This window comes from Bos indicus x Bos taurus, chromosome 6 (genome assembly GCF_003369695.1).
Source record: "Bos indicus x Bos taurus breed Angus x Brahman F1 hybrid chromosome 6, Bos_hybrid_MaternalHap_v2.0, whole genome shotgun sequence".
Taxonomy (NCBI): Eukaryota; Metazoa; Chordata; class Mammalia; order Artiodactyla; family Bovidae; genus Bos; species Bos indicus x Bos taurus.
In genome coordinates, this window is record NC_040081.1 from 25,612,622 (window position 1) to 25,629,899 (window position 17,278).

The 17,278-nt window shown below is 40.3% G+C and overlaps 1 long non-coding RNA gene across 2 annotated transcripts in view; it reads right to left on the reverse strand.

The window, feature by feature from the left end:
- Positions 1 to 15,959, reverse strand: part of LOC113894104 — a 39,323-nt gene extending 23,364 nt beyond the window's left edge. Inside the window, exons 1-2 of one of the 2 annotated variants that reach the window (XR_003511471.1) lie at positions 15,633 to 15,959; positions 2,930 to 2,981 (exon numbers count right to left, since the gene is read on the reverse strand). This is a non-coding gene — a long non-coding RNA (uncharacterized LOC113894104). The remainder of the gene's footprint in view (positions 1 to 2,929; positions 2,982 to 15,632) is intronic. The other variant, XR_003511470.1, reaches the window with a different exon arrangement.
- Between the last annotated feature and the right edge of the window lie 1,319 nt (positions 15,960 to 17,278).

The following is a 17,278-nucleotide window of genomic DNA, read 5'->3' on the forward strand; positions in this document are numbered from 1 at the left end:
AACTAATGACATAATATTTAATTGTTTAAAATTATTCCTTGAAAAAAGTAAGCTTAAACAAAAAGAACAGATTGAAAATTTTAAATGAAAGTATGGAAGCAGAAATATAAAATGGTAAATTTAAAAATGAGATAAGATAAATGAGTTCTAAAATACAGGCAGGTCTCCATCAGAAATGGAGAGACACTGTCTTATTTATAACATTTTTACTTATCATTGTTTCCATCAACACAGAAAGTACCTGAGGAACAGCAGGCAACCAGTAAATACCTATTACAGACTGACTGGAAAGGTTGAGAAAGCTTGCTCTAGATACTTCTGTTTCTAAAACCAGATGACATGTATTATTTAGCTACCTGAGCCACTGAATACCCATTTTGCAGTTTGACTTAGGTTTCTGTCCTAATACAATTCTTTTCTAAATTTTTGTTCCTTCTTTTATGTTCTTTCCAGCTACCTTCACCAATCTTTATTATTCTTGCTAAACTTTTCTCTTGTCTCAGCATTTCTTACATTATTATTCATTATGTGAACCAGATCATGGCATCTGGTCCCATCACTCCATGGCAAAGGGATGGAGAAACGATTAAAACAGTGACAGGCTTTATTTTCTTGAGCTCCAAAATCAATGCAAATGGTGACTATAGCCATGAAGTTAAAAGACGCTTGTTCCTTGGATGAAAAGCTATGATCAAACCATTCAGCATACTAAAAAGCAGAGACATTACTTTGCCAACAAAGGTCCATCTAATCAAAGCTATGGCTTTTCCAGTAGTCACATATGGATGTGAGAATTGGAGTATAAAGAAAGCTGAGCGCTGAAGAATTGATGCTTTTGAACTGTGGTGTAGGAGAAGACTATTGAGATTTCCTGGACTGCTAAGAGATCAAACGAGTCAATCCTAAAGGAAATCAGTCCTGAATATTCATTGGAAGACTGATGCTGAAGCCAAAACTAATACTTTGGCCACCTGATGCAAAAAAGTGACTCATTGGAAAAGACCCTGATGCTGGAAAGTTTGAAGGCAGGAGGAGAAAGGGATGACAGAGAATGTTATGGTTGGATGGCATCACCAACTCAATGGACGTGAGTTTGAGCAAGCTCCGGGAGCTGGTGATGGACAGGGAAGCCTGGCATGTTGCAGTCCATGGGGTCCCAAAGAGGTGGACACAACTGAGCAACTGAACTGAACTGATACACACACACACACACACACACACACATGTATTTTTATAGGCCACACTATGCAGCTTGTAAGATCTTAGTTCCCCAGTCAGGCTTTGAACCCAACCTGTTGGCAGGACAGCATGGAGTCCTAACCACTGGACTGCTAGGGAATTCTTGTAGCATAGTATTGTGTGTGTGTGTTAACTGTATTTCAATAAAAAAGGAAACTAAATTCTTCTGCAGCTATGTCAGAATAAATTAACTTGCCAGATTATAAAATTTCCCTTTCTGCTGACAAATAATTCATTAGAAAAAAAGTTTTTACTGACATATATTTGATAAACAAAATTGTGTGTAAATTTATATTGACTTGATACATTTATATTGCAATATGATTGTCATTTTCATATTAGCTAACACTTCTATTGTGTCATGTAATTATAATTGCTTTTAGTTTGAGTAACAATTAAAATCTCGTCACTCAGCAAGTTTAATGTTTGTAATAGAGTTGTATTGTCTGTTTGGAAAGAAAAGAAGCAGCCCCTGTTCCTAAGGAGATTTTAATCTATTTAGAAGTACACTGATCCTATCTCAACTAGTCACTTGGCTCAGCCACTGCCACTCTGGATTGCTAGCACTGACAGCAGTGAAACTGTGTGACCCTTGGAATCACTGGATATATTTACTACCATGATATATGATTAGGTAAAACAATTTAGAGGCAAACCAACTTATTTCTCCTGTAAATGTGCTAATGCATTTTGGTGGTGGGCTGTTTGTGCAAAGATTTTTGTGGTCCATTTCCACCTGGTTCCACTGAGCTCACTCTGTCGCCAATACTCTCCACAGTTCCAGCTCCTTCATGGCCTGGGGTGAAGGGATACTTCAGTGGCATTACTCCTTTTATAGCATGATCATCAGAACCCCAGATCCCTATAGATATCATCTGGGTAGGAATTAAGTGGCCAAGGATAAATTAGTTTGGAATTTTTCTTTTGTCTGAGACTTATTTGAGTAATTTTTTACATGAATGACCTCATTTGATCCCTATAATAATATTCAGAGAAACACAGGGCACGTCTAATTACCCTTAATTTAAAGATGTGGAAAGGGAGACTCAAAGACTTAAAATGACTCACCCACTCTCATGGTGCTTGTTCAACCCTGGAAATAAACTAGGGCTATTGAAATCTACTAGGTACACCCTAGGTCATCAACTAGTTTCTTGCTCAAACTCATGTCACTTGAGTCGGTGATGACATCCAACCATCTCATACTCTGCTGTCCCCTTCTCCTCCCACCTTGAATCTTTCCCAGCATCAGAGTCTTTTCATGAGACATTCAGTTCTTCACATCAGGTGGCCAAAGTATTGGAATTTCAGATTCAGCATCAGCACTTCCAGTGAATATTCAGGACTGATTTCCTTTAGGATTGACTGGTTGGATCTCCTTGCAGTCCAAGGGACTCTCAAGAGTGTTCCTCAACACCACAGTTCAAAAGCATCAGTTCTTCAGTGCTCAGCTTTCTTTATAGTCCAACTCTCACATCCACACATGACTACTGGAAAAACAATAGCTTTGACTAGACAGAACTTTGTTGGCAAAGTCATGTCTCTGCTGTTTAATATGCTGTCTAGATTGGTCATAACTTTTGTTCCAAGGAGCAACCATCTTTTAATTTCACGGCTGCAGTCACCGTCGGCAGTGATTTGGCACTTTTTAATAAAGATGATATAGACCTATTTCAAAAGTAGCACTTACCTTGCCCAAGGTGTCCATGATGAGTTTTGTTTTCCTCGGTGTCTTATAATGCCTAAAAGAATATCATTTATTTGACTCTGCTCCTGGGGAAACTAAATTATCTATGTGCTGAGAGTAATTAAAAATAATCACGTAATCACACATCAACATGGGGAAACTAGAGAGGTGAATGGTTGGCAAATATGTGAAAGTGAAGGACAGCAAGGAATATGAGAGAATGATTCAGGAGGGTACCAACAACAAGGATGCTGTATTAGGGGGGAGACAGTCTGAAGGGAAGCAATAGGTGAAAAGGCAATGGAGTGATTATAAAAAAAAGTGAATAAACTAAGAGAAAGATCAGCTCGTAATTAGTTAAGAATTTCCGGAGTATCAGTCAAAGCCAGGAATTGCTAGATGCAGGTGATACCAGTATAACACTGGGTCTCCAAGAGTCGAAGAGATGGAAAAGCACAAGTAATAATACAAAATACTGTTAAAAAGCTGAGAAATAAGTGATGACAAAGACATGACAAAGACAAATAAATGCCAAAAAATGACGACAAAGACAATGTGAGGTCATTATGAATGATGAGAGATGAGATTCAGATGAGACTTGCCATCCTTGTTACTATCGTGGTGAGTATCCTGCCTGTCACTTGGGAGACTGAGGTTCCCTGGAGGGGAGGCAACAGGCTCTTTGGGGCTTCCCTGGTGGCTCAGATGGTAAAGAGTCCACATGCAATGCAGGAGACCTGGGTTCGATACCTGGGTTGGGAAGATCCCCTGGGGAAGGACATGGTACCCCACTCCAGTATTCTTGTCTAGAGAATTACATGGACAGAGGAACCTGCTGGGGTCGCACAGAGTTGGATACAACTGAGCCACTAATACTTTTTCACTTTAGCTGCATTTTGAAGAAGGAATTTATGTAAAATAAAAGAGTAGGTAACATATTCCAAATAGGGGGTTAAGCTCAATCAAGGTAAAGTGAAACTGTGTAATGTGGGCTTGGAGTAATGCTGCTGATGATGGCGAAGCCACTGCTCCTGTTAATAAGGATGATATTTGGTTTGATAGTGAAAGGTTGTTGTTGAATCACGTGAATACACCGGGATTCTTGGCCCCCGGAGGAGAAGAATTCAATCCGGGGCCAGAGATGAGGCTTGATCGCTCAGAGCTTTTGTGTAATAAAGTTTTATTGAAGTATAAAGGAGATAGAGAAAGCTTCTGACATAGGCATCAGAAGGGGGCAGAAAGAGTACCCGCCTGCTAGTCTTCAGCTGGATGTTATATAGTCACTAGCAGTCTGTTAATGAAAGAAAGGAATGTCTTAAAATTCAGAATGGCACCAGGCCCCTCACCCATAAGATGCATTTTGGGATAGTCTTGGCGCCAAATGGTTTATCCTGGGCCATAAAATGATTAACTTGAATCTTGAAGAAGGGCAGATCACCATACAAATAGTTTCATTTACATAGATTAGGGGAACAATATCCATACTGGTTTGTCAAGTAGGTTCTGGGCCAAGAGGCTGAACCGACTTGGAGACAGAGTTTGGGGTAAAGGCATGGTACATTAGCATAGCTTAAGACAAACATTTCCATAAGAAAAAGGCATTGGTCATCTCTAGGCTCAAGAATAGCTAACTTCAGGCGAAACCAGGTGTCATTATGGCAACACAGTATTTTAAGGGAAACCTCCCTTTAAATTTGTATAGAGAAGGAAAAAAATATTGCTAGTTTGTTTCCTCCTGCCGCTTAAGAGAGATAAAAATGTCTGACACTTGCAGGCTATTTCCTCCATTTGGAGAACCCTGGCCTTCCTGCCTGTTACCCTCTCAATAGTTGGCTTCTGCTAGAGATAGATACTAAGGCAAATATTAGATCAGAAAACACCGAGGGCACTGTTTACTAACTTGCAGAGTAAGAATGTGAGTTCTTGGCTGGTCACTCTGGCAGCTGTTGATTCACATCCCTTCAGTTCAGTTCAGTTCAGTTCAGTCGCTCAGTCGTGTCCGACTCTTTGCGACCCCATGAATCGCAGCATCCCTTAGACATGATTTATTCACTGTCCTTCAAAGCTTCCCTCGAGGAAGTCAGTGAAACAGCTTCTTTGATGAAAACCTTTATAGTTCACAGACACCATGAGGTGTGAGTAATTTAGCTATGAGTAGGTGTGAGAGAATAGTTTGAAACTAGATTCAATAATTACATGTCTCTAGGCTTGGAGCGTTTCCAGCAAAAGAACTCTCTTAACCCCCTAATCACGTGTTCATAACTCTTTGTTTTCTTTCGTAAGGGTTTCATAACTGCTATCTAATTTTCTCAGGGTCTTGCCCTAATACTGCTTCTCTCTTGTTCTCCCTAGTAATTATTGAAGCTCGAATCTCAAGACTTGGGTGAGAAACTGGGCTGGGCAGAGAAGGCTGGCTTACAAGCTCAGGAGAATGCTCTTAGGAGGCATTGCAAGTGCCTATGCTTTATTTAGGGAGCTATCATTCATATAAGTAAGAAGGTATGAGAGTGGAGGTGTCTGAACAGGATTGAAGGGACACAGTCTTGTTCATTTCTCTCTTTTTAAATAATACCCTGATCTCTAAGCTTTCTGCACCCATGCATCTGCTCTTAGAATGTATACATTATTCCTATTCAGCAGTGCTTGGGCTGACTGACTTGAAATGAAGTCTGGCATGGATCAGCAGGTCCAGCTTGGCTTGTCTCTCCTAGAGGATCTTGCTAAAGACCAAAACAATAGTCATTTGTTTCCTACCCTGTTGCCTAAATCTAGACCTTTATTGGGTGTATATTCTGAGCCCTAAGCAAACAGCCAAACAAGGTCAAGGGTAGGACTGCAATTGGGAGCAGAAACTCGGATCAATTCAACTTCCGTAGGATTTCCCTCTCTGTTCCGTGAGGCAGTACAGCGCAGTGGTTAAAAGCATGGGGACTAACACTAACAGACTTGCAGTCCAATCTTAGTTCCATGTCTTACATCCTTATGTCGGTAAGAAATCCAACTTCCCTGTCCTTCAGTTTCCCCATAAATAAAATGAAAATGATCATAGCAGTTCCTACTTCATAGGTTTGCTTTAAACATTGAGAGAGTCAACATGCGACAAATGTTTAGAACTGTGGTGGGCACATAGCACTGCCTTCCTGTAAGTGTTATCCATTATTATTACAGTGTCTCCCAGGATATTTTTTCATTTTCTCAGCACGGCCTTGCTTTTGGGGAATATGCCACAAAAAAGCCACACATGATTATGAAATCTAACAACTGCAATGAGAGAGTTCAGGTTTCTCTCTTAAGTCCAAAAATGAAAGAAAGGTTCTTTTTGCTTAGCTTGGGTTGGGTGTTCACTCCTAGACCAAGGAAAACTGGCCAGAGTTGTAGGTTGGAAAAGAATTTGGTAGCTATGATCACAGCCATGCTGACATTCCTGAGCAGCTGAGGGTGAACAGGGAGGATCAACAGGGAAAATCACAGGGCAGATTGGTTCCACTGTGAAGTATGATCACCAAGACAAATGAGATGTCAGCATTGCTTGGCAATCCAGCTTTTCCCTAACCAACTTGTTGTCCAGTTTCCTGAGATAACTGTCCCACTTGCAATACTCGTACCAAACATCTGACCGTCACCCCCCATCCCTGCCCATTTTCCTCCATCCCCATTTCACTCGTGAGAAAGCTTACAATATCCTGAAAAGTCACCCAGTTGCTTCAGGCAAAAACCTTTCCCTCTTTATACCCAATCTACTAAAAGCTCTGCCAGCTCTGTCTCTTTTTGGGGGGCTCCAAAATCACTGCAGATGGTGATAGTAGCCATGAAATTAAAAGACGCTTACTCCTTGGAAGGAAAGTTATGACCAACCTAGATAGCATATTCAAAAACAGAGACATTACTTTGCCAACAAAGGTTCATCTAGTCAAGGCTATGGTTTTTCCTGTGGTCATGTATGGATGTGAGAGTTGGACTGTGAAGAAGGCTGAGCGCTGAAGAATTGATGTTTTTGAACTGTGGTGTTGGAGAAGACTCTTGAGAGTCCCTTGGACTGCAAGGAGATCCAACCAGTCCATTCTGAAGGAGGTCAGCCCTGGGATTTCTTTGGAAGGAATGATGCTAAAGCTGAAACTCCAGTACTTTGGCCACCTCATGCGAAGTGTTGACTCATTAGAAAAGACTCTGATGCTGGGAGGGATTGAGGGCAGAAGGGGATGACAGAGGATGAGATGGCTGGATGGCATCACTGACTCGATGGACGTGAGTCTGGGTGAACTCCAGGAGTTGGTGATGGACAGGGAGGCCTGGCGTGCTGCAATTCATGGGGTCGCAAAGAGTCGGACACGACTCAGCGACTGAACTGAACTGAATGTCTGTATCCCTACAGTTCCTAGAAGAACAGAAGCTTTGAATCTCTTGCTATTTTTCTCTACTCCAAGTATCTGGAATGGTGCCTGATACATTAGTATTGATAGTGAATTAAAGTGGATGTTACCAGAGGGGACCCCCCTTTAGGCCTGTTGCTCGTCATGTGTCTGCATCTGCACTCATCCTATTCTCCTTCCTCATTGCCTGTCTCCACTTACGAAGTGCAATGTTACCGATGTCTTCTCTTGATGTGGTTTGTCAGCTTTTTAACACACTCTACCACTGAAAAGGAAAGCAGAAACAAACCTTCATTGCCCAGAATCTCTTTCCAGCTGCCACTGGGAATCAAGATGGATGTGTATGTGGCTGTCTGAAGTGAGGGTGAAGAATTCCATACCAAGCACTACTAATCTCGGCTTCTGTTGACTGGCCATGAGAAAGTACAATTGTAGTCAAGTAATTGGAACTTCTCAATCTGACTAAATAGTGGGTTGACTTTTAAATTTGAATAACTTGAATTTTACTTATAAAAGGATGCCCATGTGTAACTTGACTTTGTAATTTGGACTTTGCAGCTTTGGGGAGTTTCTATAGTGGTGTCAGGCAGTTACTTTACAGCCAGCAATATACCGGGGTCATATTGTCTAAGAAAAGACACAATTTAAGAAAAAGACCCTTTGCATTCATTTTCTCTTTTTCCTCACCTTCCTCTCAGTCCTTCAAACATGCCTCTGTGTTTTATATCCCTAACACTCCCCTGAAAGAGCCATTATTTAATCTTATTAGTGCTGTCCGTTTTAATAAAGCCAATGAACATTTTCAGCAGTCATCTTGACAGTTCAATACAAGTGATCACTCCCTGAAACTCTTCCTTTCACTTCTTGCCTCAACACTCTCCTGATTTTTTTCTATCATATTTGACTGTCTCTTTTCTAACTATTTTTAATGTTTCATCCTTCTCTTCTTGGCCATTAAGTGTTCCCATCAGGGTTCCTGACTTGGCAGAGCAGCCTTGCTAAGCTTGAGAATTCACCCTTCTCTGGAGCTCCAGTACCTCTGTTCCTGAGTCTTAGACCTGAATCTCAGCTATGGTCTCCCTTCCAACTTAAGGAGATTAGAAATGAAATATTTCCCTTGGGATTGTTCTTTCTCTTTCTAAACCACTATCTTTTGTGTATGTAAATCACTTTTAAACAAGATGCTTATTATTTTTCTTTATTAAAGTAATACTTTTTCTATTATAAGTGATATATGTTCAATTTAGAATATTTGTAAAATATAGGAAGCATAAAGGAAAAAATAACATCCTTATAATCTCATCATTTATTAATCACTATAAATGTTTTGGAACTTTTTCTACACATATATAAATTTTACTTTTTCAAAGTTGACTATCTTATATATATAGTTGACTGTGTGGTACATTACTTCAGTCCTGTGTGACTCTTTGCTACCCCATGGATTGTAGCCTGCCAGTCTCCTCTGTCCATGAGATTCTCCAGGCAAGAACACTGCATTGGGTTGCCATGCCCTGCTCCAGGGGACCTTCCTGACCCAGGGGTCGAACCCAAGTCTCCTACCTCTCCTGCACTGGCAGGCAGGTTCTTTACCTCTGTACCACCTGGGGAGTACTATAGTTGACTCTTTTTCTCTCCATATGTATATGTGTGTGTGTGTGTGTATATATATATATATATATGTGTGTGTGTGTGTGTGTGTGTGTATGTGTGAAAGTGAAAGTGTTTGTCACTCAGTCGTGTCCAACTCCTTGTGACCCCATATATTGTAGCCCTCCAGGCTCTTCTGTCCATGAAATTCTCCAGGCAAGAATAGTGGAGTGGTTGCTATTCCCTTCTCCAGGGGATCTTCCTGACCCAGTGATCAAATCCAGGTCTCCTGCATTGCAGGTGAATTCTTTTCTGTCTGAATCATCAGGGAAGCCCATATATATATATATATATATATATATATATATATATATGTTTATATATTATGTTTTGCATCTTAAAAGTCTAAAATTACATTTTGACAATTTCCCATTTTTTAAGTATTCTTCTAAAGCTTAACTTTTAGTGGCTTTTTTGTGTTTCATCCACAATTACATTTCTTCTGCAATTTCTCTAGTTGTGGTGAGCGGGAACTACTCTCTGGTTGCAGTGCTCAGGCTTCTCATTGTGGTGGCTTCTCTTATTTCAGAGCATGGACTCTAGAGTGTGTGGGCTTCAGTACTTGTGGCGCACAAACTTAGTTGCTCCTCACCATGTGGAATCTTCCAGTACCAGGAATTGAACCCGTGTTCCATGCATTGGCAGGAGGATTCTTAACTATTGGACCACTAGGGAAGTCACCATTTGTACTTCATCCTTGTTTCTCTCTCTATCCACATGACTAAAAAGGATTTTCGTTTGTATAATTCATTTGGAACTTAGCACATACACTCTTTTTTGTGGTCTGTTTTATGGGTGGAGACTACTCTCTGGATTAGATTTGAGTCAAGAAATTCAGAAATCAAAAGTGTAGAGTAAAACTTTTCTTCTTCCCTTTTTCTTTCTCCTCTTCCTCTTGTGTATAGGAGAACTAGGTTTGAATCTCTATCAAGGGCAGTTTAATGATGCTTATTTTTAGGGATTAAATTTGCTTAGTTATTTTGAGTCTTGAACATCAGTATTGAATTAAGTTGATTTCTATTCAATTCAATCATTATCAATCTTTCTTTCATATCAATCTTTATTTCATTTTGTAGAGCTGCTATCTGTCAAAACATTTCTGTAGAGAGACTGGTGTTTGTTCCAGCACTCTCCTCCTCTTCACAGCACAGCAGTCAGACACCAATCAGTCAGCAAAGATGCTCACCTTCCCCAAAATATTAATTAATTAATAGGCTGCATCAGGTCTCAGATGTGGCACCGGGGGTCTTCACTGTGTCATGCGAGATCTTTCGTTGCAGCGTGCTCTCTCTAGTTGTGGTACCTGGGCTTCATAGTTGCTCTGGAGCATGTGGGATCTTAGACCAGGGGCTGAACCCACGTCCCCTGCATTGCAAGTTGTATTCTTAACCACTGAACCACCAGGGAGGTCCCACCATCCCTGGCATTTCTCCTCCACTCAGTACCAATCAGCACTGACTGAACACCTCCTCATTCCAGGCACTCGGGTGGGTTCAGCAGAGTGACAAAGGTGGGTAAGAGTTGGCCTCTACCTATGCCAGGAGGCAGTATGGGCCAGTGGTTATAACACGGATATAGATTTGGGAAGATCCTATCCTTACTATCTATGTGAACTTGGAAGTATTAACTGTCTTTGTCCGTTTTTAATCTACACAAAGAGGGTTGAACAAATGAGGTAATCCTTTTAAAGCACTTCTCAGGGAGGCTGACAGATAGGACAACCCTCAATAAACATTCACTCCAGTGATTATCCATAAAAAGAAGCTTATAATCTATGGGAGAGAGACAGGCAGGCCATCAAGTCTTGTATGTATCAGCCTGTCTGGGAAGTGCTGTATCATGGGTATAAACTAGTGCTTTGGAAGCAGAGAAGGAGATGGCATTCTGAGTGGAGGGCTCAGGAAGCTTGGTAGAGGAGCCGATGTTTGAGGTAGACTTTAAATAATCTTGGGGAACAGAGAAGAATGCTCACTGGGTCATTTCTATTGCCCTTTGTTCAGTGTAAGCAGATGTGTATGGTTTCCAGAGAATAGGACTTTGATTTTTCTTCTGTCCACGTTTGGAGGCCTCATACAATCCATCATACAGTCAGCTATTTAATTCGAGGTTGTCTGTCAATGTGGATAAATCAACAAAAGGACATATTTCCCTAGAATTGCTGAGGGAACTTCCATGGTGGCTCAGACAGTAAAGAATCGCCTGCAATGCAAGAGACCTGGGCTCAATCCCTGTGTTGGGAAGATCCCCGGGAGGGTATGGCAACTCACTTCAGTACTCTTGCCTGGAAAATCCCATGGACAGAGGAGCCTGGCGGTGCAGGCCATTGAGTACCAAAAGAGTCAGACATGACTGAGCATGACACAAGAGCCAAATCATGGAATTTTAAATCAGACATTTCATTTGAGCTAAAATTAGTCTTCATGAAATTCAGTCTCTTTATTAATAAAGAGATGATATGAACAATTAGTTTGGAGGTCGGGGTAAGAATAAAATGAAATTATATATATCAAATTTCTAAACCATGAAGCACTACATACATTGTAGAAGAGTTTATTTTTATTTATACCTCTTTTCCTTCTAAACCCCTCATTTACTTTCCTTCAATCTTTCCCAGCATCAGGGTTTTTCAAATGAGTCAGCTCTTCACATCAGGTGGCCAAAGTATTGGAGTTTCAGCTTCAACATCAGTTCCTCCAATGAATATTCAGGACTGATTTCCTTTTGGATGGACTGGCTGGATCTCCTTGCAGTCCAAGGGACCCTCAAGAGTCTTCTCCAACACACAGTTCAAAAGCATCAATTCTTCTGTGCTCAGCTTTCTTTATAGTCCAACTCTCACATCCATACATGACTAATGGAAAAACCATAGCTTTGACTAGATGGACCTCTGTTGGCAAAGTAATGTCTCTGCTTTTTAATAACCTGTCTAGGTTGGTCATAACCTTTCTTCGAAAGAGCAAATGTCTTTTAATTTCATGGCTGCAATCACCATCTGCAGTGATTTTGGAGCCCCCCAAAACTAAATCTGTCACTGTTTCCATTGTTTCCTCATCTATTTGCCATGAAATGATGGGACCAGATGCCATGATCTTAGTTTTCCAAATCTGGAGCTTTAAGCCAACTTTTTGACTCTCCTCTTTCACTTTCATCAAGAGGATCTCGAGTTCTTCTTCACTTTCTGCCATAAGGGTGGTGTCATCTGCGTATCTGAGGTTATTGATATTTTTTCCTGGCAGTCTTGATTCCAGCTTGTGCTTCATCCAGTCCAGCATTTCTCATGATGTACTCTGCATATAAGTTAATTAAGCAGGGTGACAATATACAGCTTTGACGTACTCCTTTCCCAGTTTGAAACCAGTCTTTGTTCCATGTCCAGTTCTAACTGTTGCTTCTTGACCTGCATACAGATTTCTCAGTAGTCAGGTCAGGTGATCTGGTATTACCATCTCTTTCAGAATTTTCCACAGTTTGTTGTGATCCATACAGTCAAAGGCTTTCACATAGTCAATAAAGCAGAAGTAGACACTTTTCTAGAACTCTCTGGTCTTTCGATGATCCAACGGATGTTGGCAATTTGATCTCTGGCTCCTCTGCCTTTTCTAAATCCAGTTAAACATCTGAAAGTTCATGGTTCATGTACTGTTGAAGCCTGGCTTGGAGAATTTTGAGCATTACTTTGCTAGCGTGTGAGTTGAGTACAATTGTGCAGTAGTTTGAGCATTCTTTGGCATTGCCTTTCTTTGGGATAAGAATGAAACGGACCTTTTCCAGTCCTGTGGCCACTGCCAAGTTTTCCAAATTTGCTGGCATATTGAGTGCAGCACTTTCACAGCAGCATCTTTTAGGATTTGAAATCGTTCAACTGGAATTCCATCACCTCCACTAGCTTTGTTCCTAGTGATGGTTCCTAAGGCACACCTGACTTCACATTCCAGGATGTCTGGCTCTACGTGAGTGATCACACCATCATGATTATCTGGGTCATGAAGATCTTTTTTGTATAGTCTTCTGTGTATTCTTGCCACCTCTTCTTAATATCTTCTGCTTCTGTTAGGTCCATACCATTTCTGTCCTTTATTGTGCCTATCTTTACATGAAATGTTTCCTTGGTATCTCTAATTTTCTTAAAGAGATCTCTGGTCTTTCCCATTCTATTGTTTTCCTCTATTTCTTTGTATTGATCACTGAGGAAGACTTTATTTTCCTTCCTTGCTATTCTTTGGAACTCTGCATTCTTTACATGATAAAGTATAATGTTCTCTATTCTAAATAAAGTCTTAATATTAGAACTTGTAATGCAGAAATTTAGACTGTGTAAACTGAACTTATGTGCCTTGCCCTATGCTGAGATATCTACATAATTTATCCCATTTAATCTTAATGTCATTTTATGAATTAAGTACTAATATCCTCATTTTAAAGACTGAAAAACTTAATTGTAATTAATTGCCTAATATCTTACAGGGATGTACCATATGCTCTAGTCTATATTAGGTCTTTCATATAGCTACCTAGAAAATATATTTTAGACTAAGTCAGAAGAGGTGTGATTTGGGGTCACTGAGATGCTAATCAGTCTGTCTCTGAAATTAGGTCATGGCTCTGTAGTCACATCCTCTGAGCTATGGAGTACATGTGATCTGTCAAATGTACAGCCTTCCTTTGACCCAAGGCTGATTATCTCTGGGAAACCATAAGACACGATGTCATAGGAGGTAGGTCTTTGACGCGACATTGTCTTTTCCAGAAATCTGGATACCTTGAATTCTTCTTTGCAAGAAATGGAGGTATGAAAAAGTTTCATAGAGGAAAGATATTCCTCTATGAAAGAAAATAGAAGATAATGTGTTAAAATCAAAGAGCACACCTTTACCTTCCCCATAGGTATCTCTTACCTGTCCTATAGGAACAAAAATAGATTAATATCCTGACATTATCAATGATATAGAATAGTCACACTTCAGTGTACTCATTGGCACCCAAACATTTCATAATTGGGAAGTCATCTTACATCTCTGGGCCACTCCCCAGCAAAGGATAACACCAGAAGAAAATCTCACTGTATTGACTGTAAATTCTCACCTTAACTGTCACTCTAACTTGCCATTTAAGAACAAAGCAGACAGTTCTAATGTGTTGTTATTTAAATCTCTCTTCTTCAGACATCTCCCATTCCCACTCTCACCAGCCCTCACACCCACACCCAGTATGATTCCAGACTAGCTGTGTCCAAGAAAATTTTCTTCAATGATGAAATTTTTCTTTGGTTTATTGTTCAGCTCGTTAGCCATCAGCCATATGTAGCCACTGAACATGTGAAGTATGCTACTGCAACCAGAAAACTTACTTTTAAATTATATTTAATTACAATTAATTTGAATTTAAATAGCCACATGTGGCCAGCGGCATAGTTGAGATTATTTTGTTCTCTGGCTTTTGCTAGAATGCTTGAGAAAACTATGGTGTAGAACTTAAACACATGAGCTTTGCTTTCAGATCACTTACTAGAAATTAGTGACTTTAGCAAGTAATTTAAAGTCCTTAATTTCCAGTCCCATTGTCTGAAAAATAGGGTGAACAATACATCCTTTATTACCCAGTGTAGTGAAAACTAAATGAGAAAACGCAGGTAAAGCCCTTGGCAAACAAGTGCTGACACATATTACTCATTAAAACACTAAAATTAATGTTTAATTGTAGCAGAAACAATGACAACGATAATAGTAGCTTAATGGCCCTAACAAAAGATGAGGAGGAAGGTACCTATAACTACACAAAAGATAAATGTTGCAAAAGATAACTGAAGGATTTTTTTGCCCTTTTAAGATATCTGGGAGCTCTTTTATTTCTTCATTGGTGTGGTTTTGCATAAGTTGATTAGATGTAAATAAGACTGTATTAGTATTTCAATGCAAAATACTAGAGAAAACTTTACCATTGACCAACCTCCCATTCTGAAAGTTTCTTTTTCCAGGGACTCTAGATGTCTGAATTTCCAATTTGAATAAAAACACAATTTAAAAATTAAACTGTTTCAAAGTGATTAGGCTGGTCCTTGGAATGACTAAGCATAATCGATACTGATATTTCCTCTCAATGTTAGTCCTTGGCTTCATTGAAGGAATTTACTCATATTTTCTAACACTTCTATATCTGCCACGTTTTCTTCCCCCCTCACTACATGCAGCAAGCACACTGAGGAAAATCACCCTTAACAAGATTCTTGTTCTGGATGGAAAAAAATCTATGATGGGCTTTTCCTATCACTCAATTCCATGCTGACAAGTTTCTAAGCCACTGAAAATCTTGCCTAACAATTACATAATATGCAAATGTTTTAGTGAAACTTGTCCTGTTAGGCAACAAAATATTTGAGGTCAAGGATTTGATAAAGAGTATTAGTCATCTTTTATAAAGAGAACACATCCTTTTTCCTAAAATAATGCCTGTAACCATACCCTAACTTTTCAAAAAAGCCTTAAATGCAATTTTACATGACACTTATAAAGAACCTAATGTTGTAGAAACAAAACCTTGCTAGGAATATAAAGACCTGGGTTCTAGGTTCAGCTCTGCAAATTTCTAGGTATGCATTAGTGTCTTAAAATATACCCAGGGTTTGACTTAGTCAGATATGGACGATGACAGACATACAGACAACTGCCTTAAAAGAAGTTATTACTCACAGTTTCCCCCAAAGGAGGAGCATGCCATGCTATGCAGGGTCAGCCAAGAAGACAGAAAGAGGTCGGGAAAAGCATGGGCCAGAGCCTTTATTGTGGATTTCAGGAAAAGGAGTAAGCAAGGTGGGATAGGCAAGGCCTATCCGTAAGTGAGCTTCAGTGGATTCTGAGCCATAGGGGTGGTCCTCAGTTATCTGGTAACTGGACTTGGAGTGATTTAGGGCAAGAGGATAACATCCCAGACAGTTGGCAACAATAAAAGGAGGTGGTTGGGGGATACGAACCTGAGATTGGTTGGCTTGCATATCAAAGAGATACCTAAGCAAGCTGTTCGCTATCTCTAGAAATTAAGTAATCCTGGGAGAGGCAGTCTCTCCCTGTGTCTGCCAGGTCTCAAGATATCAAAGCGTAAAGTATTAAAAAATGAAAAGCATAATAAATACAATCAGTAAAAAATACTTAACTTCTTGAAACCTCAGTCCTCTCAAAGTTATAAAAATGGGGAAAACCATGCCTGTTTTTGCCCTACTCACAGTGATCACATAGTCAATGGGGTCTAGGCAGGGTGCCACTAGCATATTCTGCAACTACTTGACTACATTTCTCTCAAAATATAACTGAAGTGCAGAAATTTATTTCTGAGGTTGAGACATTAGGTTTGTGAAGCAGACATATCTAGAGCCTCAGAGGGAGGGAGTAGGTATGTGGTAGCTCAAATCATACTCGCTGGAGGGTAAGCTGCTACAGGAAATTACAGGTGCCCTAGGCACAAAGGAGAACTGCAGGCCGATGGTCTGTGATCATGGCTGTACTGAATCCACTCCAACAGTCGCCTGTGGTCCATGTAGGGCTCATCTACCATCCTGGTAATCCAGGTACTATGAATGCAACTGCATTCCACGATGAATTAAATTACCTTGCTTTTTGTCAGGAAGCATTTAACAGGAGGCTTCCTGTGTCTGTTTTGGATCTGTTAGGAATCCTCTGTTCCTTATTAATTCCTGAATATTCAGGAATTAAGAGGAGAGGCAAGCCTCTCCAGGGGCTGAGGGATCCACGCATTTCCTTCATTAGTTTTTCAATATGGTGATAAGTACCCTCTTCCTTCTTGTGAACCATACAGTAAAAGTGATTGTTTACAGCTCTCCCTCTCTCTTTAATATGGATCGCCTTTGTTTTTAAGTCTGGAATTTTAATCTTTATTTTTGTTGAGAATAACTACAGTATATATGCCCACACCATATTGATTAAAACACCTTTGCTCCATCAGAGCTTGGGTCCCCATGTCTTTCTTTCTTTCTCTCTCTATTTCTGGCTGATTTCCTGGAACGCAAAAGCCGGCTTCCTAACCCAGGAAATATTAGCCTCTCTCCTTTCACTTTCTCATCGTCGACTCCAGACCACCAGGTTCTGGTCCATTAAAGGACCTCAACAAGTGGCGCCCAGAACAGGAGCTTGGTACACGTGGCAGATTCAGACGGAGTGACCCCAGGGCCTATTGAAGCGGGTAAGTACTAAAACACGGGTCAATCGGCTGGAAAGCCCCCTCACTTTTCTACTTAAAGTTCAGGGACTTTGGATTTTGCGCCAAAGAGTAGAGGCTTACCTTCAAACAATAGTTAAACATAATCCCTGGTGCCTTGATAAAG